Source organism: Triticum dicoccoides, chromosome 1B, assembly GCF_002162155.2.
Source record: "Triticum dicoccoides isolate Atlit2015 ecotype Zavitan chromosome 1B, WEW_v2.0, whole genome shotgun sequence".
Lineage (NCBI taxonomy): Eukaryota > Viridiplantae > Streptophyta > Magnoliopsida > Poales > Poaceae > Triticum > Triticum dicoccoides.
The window spans coordinates 419,943,950-419,949,320 of record NC_041381.1 but is presented as its reverse complement, the minus strand read 5'-3'; positions in this window follow the sequence as shown (position 1 = coordinate 419,949,320).

The window sequence follows — 5,371 nt, the reverse complement described above, 5'->3', positions numbered from 1 at the left end:
ATGTGGCCTTTTCTTTGGTAAGCTTAACTTGGAGTTGAGCATGAGACTCCTTAAGGTTTGCATGAGCACCTTTCAAGACCTTATGGGCCTTGTCAAGTACATCAAACTCCTCCTTGAGTCTAGCATGATCAACCCCAAGTTTAGCCTTCTCGGAAGTTAGAACACGAGACACAACAAGAGCATGATCAAGATCTTTCTTTAATTTGGCATGGTCATCGTTGTGTGACTCCTCAAGAGCCAAACGATGCCCACGCTCTTTCGCAAGATCATTAGATAGATCCGATATCTCATCGACGTAATCACGACTATGACCTTCCATCTTAGAGATGGTTTCTTCGTGAGCCTCTATCATGTCATTGGCTTCACCAAGTTGTTCCAAGAGAGCAACGAAGTGTTTCTTGGATTTGCCCTTGAGCTTACTCATGAAGGACTCAAATTCATTAACCTCCTCATTAGACCTCTTACCATTATCAAATTCATCCGTTGAAGGAGGATTAGGAATAATGGTGGTTTTGATATTGGGGGTTACCTTGTTGATGGCCTTAGCCATGAGGCACTTGGCGGTGATGTTCTCGTTGGGTGCATCAAAGAGAGACACCCGGGGAGTTGTGACAATGGCAACGGATGCCATGGCCATTGTTTCACCATCTTCATCATCATCGTCATTCTCACGGTATTCTTCTTGAACCACCAACCCGCGAGTAGGAGTCTTCTTGGTGAAGTTGTTCTTGTTGGGGAAGGACTTGGCTTTGTCTTTTCGGATGAACTTGCCACCATTGTCTTCCCGCTTCTCGTAAGGACAATCCGCAACGAAATGGCTAACATTGCCACAGTTGAAACAAGTTCTAACTCGTTGCTTGCCCTTGAGGCCACTTGAGTTGTTCTTGTTGAAGTTGGGTCTTGTATTCTTCTTACTCCAAAATTGTCTTGAGGCAAGAGCCATGTGCTCATGATAATCATACTTCGTGTCCTCAGGGTTGCTCTCCTCATCTTCCTCTTGTTCTTCTTCTTCCACACTAACCTTGGCCTTCAAGGCAAGATTGGGCTTCTTTGCCCTTTGAGAACGGAGCACCGCATTGTCGGTGGTCTTGTCCAAGATGCTCATTGCAACAAACTCATCCAACACTTCGCCTGAGGTCATGGAGTGGAAGTCCGGTCTTTGGCGAATGACGGAGGACATGGCCTTGTTGTAGGGCATCATGGCCTTGAGGAACTTGCGCTTGATCCAGTTGTCATCCGTGTCCTTGCTCCCATGATCTCGGAGGGAGACCGCGAGTTTGGTCACTCTTCGAAAGAGCTCACGAGGTTCTTCATCCTCTTTCATTGCAAACTCATCGGCTTCATCTTGCACCACTTCATAGTTGGAGCGTTGAATGCTAGCACTTCCTCGATAGAGAGACTCAACACATTTCCATGCTTCTTTAGCCATGACATGAGGTCGAAGATGTGGGAGATCTTCGGGAAGGATTGCATCTTGGATGATGAAGAGAGCACTCTCATTGAATTGATTGTCCACTTCTTCTCGAGGGGTGAAGTTGCTTGGATCATGAGGATAGAAACCTTCTTCAATAATTCTCCAAAGGTTAGTGTTCACATGTTTTAAGTGACGCTTGATGCGATAAACCCAAGAGTCAAAATCTTCATTTTCACATATTTAGGAGGAGGACCGGCATGATTCAAATGAGTAGAGGGGATCGGTCCTCTATACACTGGGGTTCCACATTGGCAAAGATGTCGGTGCCATTTCTACCACTAGTAGACGGACTCTTTTCACTGATAGCTTCCCCCTTGTCGGAGGTAGCATCCGTCACCTTGTTAGTGGGATCACCCACTTTCATCGGCGAGGTAGATAGTTTAAGTCCGTCTAGGAATTCAGAAAACATGCTTTTAACCTCGGCCATCATGGAGGTTTTCAATGTGTCTGAAGCCACATTGAATTCCTCACGTGAGACCGAGGTTCCCCCTTCAGCCGAAGACGAGATGGGATTCACACCGGAGTGCTCCTCCGCACCGTCGTGGGTGTCAACCATACTCTTCGGACGACAAAGTCCTTAATAAAGAGATGAGGCTCTGATACCAATTGAAAGGATCGATATGGTTGACTAGAGGGGGGGGGGGTGAATAGGCAACTAACAATTTTTAGACTTTTCTTTAACAATTTAAACCTTGCAAAGAAATAGGTTGTCTAGATGTGCAACTACGTGGACAACCTATATGATGCAAAGACAATAAGCACACTAGCAAGCAATAGATACAACTCAAGTAAGCTTGCAAAAGTAAAGGCACAAGATAACCAAGAGTGGAGCCGGTGGAGACGAGGATGTGTTACCGAAGTTCCTTCCTTTTAAGGGGAAGTACGTCTCTGTTAGAGCGGGTGGAGGCACAATGCTCCCCAAGAAGCCACTAGGGCCACCGTAATCTCCTCGCGCCCTCACACAATGCGAGATGCCATGATTCCACTATTGGAGCCCTTGAAGGCGGCAACCGGACCTTTACAAACAAGATTGGGGCTATCTCCACAACACTTGGAGGCTCCCAACAACACCATGAAGCTTCACCACAATGGAGTATGGCTTCGAGGTGACCTCAACCGTCTAGGGTGCTCAACACCCAAGAGTAACAAGATCCGCTAGGGATAAGTGGGGGGAATCAAATTTCTCTTGGTGGAAGTGTAGATCTGGGCCTTCTCAACCAATCCCGAGCAAATCAACAAGTTTGATTGGCTAGGGAGAGAGATCGGGCGAAAATGGAGCTTGGAGCAACAATGGAGCTTTGGGGGAAAGAGGTAGGTCAACTTTGGGGAAGAAGACCCCTTTATATAGTGGGGGAATCAATCCAACCGTTATTCCACTGAGCAGCCCCGCACAGAGCGGTACTACCGCTAGGGAAGGGCGGTACTACCGCTCCGGGCGGTACTACCGCCCATACCCAACGGTACTGCCGCGCTGACAGGGCCCTGACCCCAGGGCGGTACTACCGTGGGGGTAGGCGCGGTACTACCGCTAGGAGCGGTACTACCGCCACTACTACCGCCCTTAGTACCGCAAAACCCGACACGAAAAACATCATTTTCGAATCGAGGCGGCAGTAGCCCGGAAGCACTGCGATACTACGGCCTAAGACCCCAAGCGGTACTACCGTTCGGAGAGCGGTACTACCGCTCTGGGAGCGGTACTACCGCTGGGGAACTTCGGCGGTACTACCGCTGTGGATCGCGGTACTACTGCTGGGGCAGAACAACGCACTTAGAGGAAAATGGCAGCTCCAATGAAGCGGAAAGAAAACGACGGGTGTGATATGGATGTGTATGTGTTGATTCCACCCTTGTCTTACCAAAGTGGATCCCCTCTTGATAGTACGATGACTCCTACGAAACTAGTCCACCAACACGAAACGAAGGAGCTACACCGTCTTGAATAAAACACCGAGGGGAGATAATCATCTCGTGCCAAAGGATGAATCTCTGAAAGAACTTAACGCACACGATTAATCCGCACAAGCATTGTCATCAATCACCAAAACATCTTGGGGATAAATATGCCCTTACAGGGGTGTTTCGGCGTGAATTTTTGCATACAAATAGAAATCAATTAGTTCGTCACATAGTTCGGCATGGTTCGCCGTGTTTCATCACATAAATCAAACAGTTCAATACAAATTATATAGTTTAACAAATAAAAACTCAAGTTTCATCACACTTCATTCTCGGCCTCGCCCTTGAGCCTCCATAGGTGCTCCACCAGATCGTGTTGCAGTTCTTGATGCACCTGTGGGTCTCGGATCTCCTGACGCATATTGAGGTAGTCAGTCCAGTTTGCCGGTAGCTAGTGATTAACTTGGGCAGGAGAACCCTGCTTGTAATATGTTTCAGTGCCAAACACTGGCTCTTCCTGCTCGCTCTCAATGATCATGTTGCGCAAGATGACACAACAAGTCATGATCTCCCACATTTGATCTTTCGACCAGGTCAGAGCAGGGAACCGGACAACAGCAAATCAAGATTGGAGCACACCAAATGCCCGCTCGACATCCTTCCTGCAAGCCTCCTGAACCTTCGCATACCAGATGTTCTTGCCTCCTAGCACAGGGTTTGAGATGGTCTTCACATATGTCGACCATCTCGGATAGATGCCATCAGCTAGATAGTACCCCTTGTTGTACTGCCGCCCATTAACCTTGAAGTTCACCGGAGGAGAATGACCTTCAACAAGCTTGGCAAAGACCGCGGAGCACTGCAAGACGTTGATGTCATTGTGAGTTCCTGGCATCCCACAGAAAGAGTGCCAAATCCAGAGGTCCTGTGTGGCCACTGCCTCAAGTACCAAACTGCAACCGCTTTTGGCGCCTTTGTACAACCCCTGCCAAGCAAATGGACAGTTCTTCCATTTCCAATGCATGTAGTCGATGCTTCCAAGCATCCCATGAAATCCTCTTGCTGCATTATGTGCTAGGATCCGAGCAGTGTCTTCCGCATTGGGTGTTTGCAAGTACTATAGTCCAAACACTGCCACCACTGCCCTGCAGAACTTGTAGAAACACTCAATGGTGGTGGACTCGGCCATGCGCCCATAGTCATCGAGTGAATCACCGGGAGCTCCGTATGCAAGCATCCTCATAGCTGCCATGCACTTCTGGATCGAGGTAAATCCAAGTGTGCCGGTGCAATCCATCTTGCACTTGAAGTAGCTGTCGAACTCCCGGATGGAATTCACAATCCCGAGGAAAAGCTTTCGGCTCATTCGATAACGGCGCCGAAATGTTTTCTCACCGTGCAATGGAGCGTCGGCGAAGTAGTCCGAGTAGAGCATGAAGTAGCCTTCCAGACGATGCCGGTTCTTTGCTTTCACCCGCCCAAGCGCCGAGCCACCTCGCCGCGGCTTTTCACTACCCGCGAGCAGGCCGGCGAGGGCGGCGAGCACCATGAGGTGCTTCTTGAAGGAAATATGCCCTAGAGGCAATAATAAAGTTATTATTTATTTCCTCATATCATGATAAATGTTTATTATTCATGCTAGAATTGTATTAACCGGAAACATGATACATGTGTGAATACATAGACAAACATATAGTCACTAGTATGCCTCTACTTGACTAGCTCATTAATCAAAGATGGTTATGTTTCCTAACCATAGACATGTGTTTTCATTTGATTAATGGGATCATATCATTGGGAGAATGATGTGATTGACATGACCCATTCCGTTAGCCTAGCACTTGATCGTTTAGTATATTGCTATTGCTTTCTTCATGACTTATACATGTTCCTGTAACTATGAGAATTATGCAACTCCCGTTTACCGGAGGAACACTTTGGGTACTACCAAACGTCACAATGCAATTGGGTGATTATAAAGGAGTACTACAGGTGTCT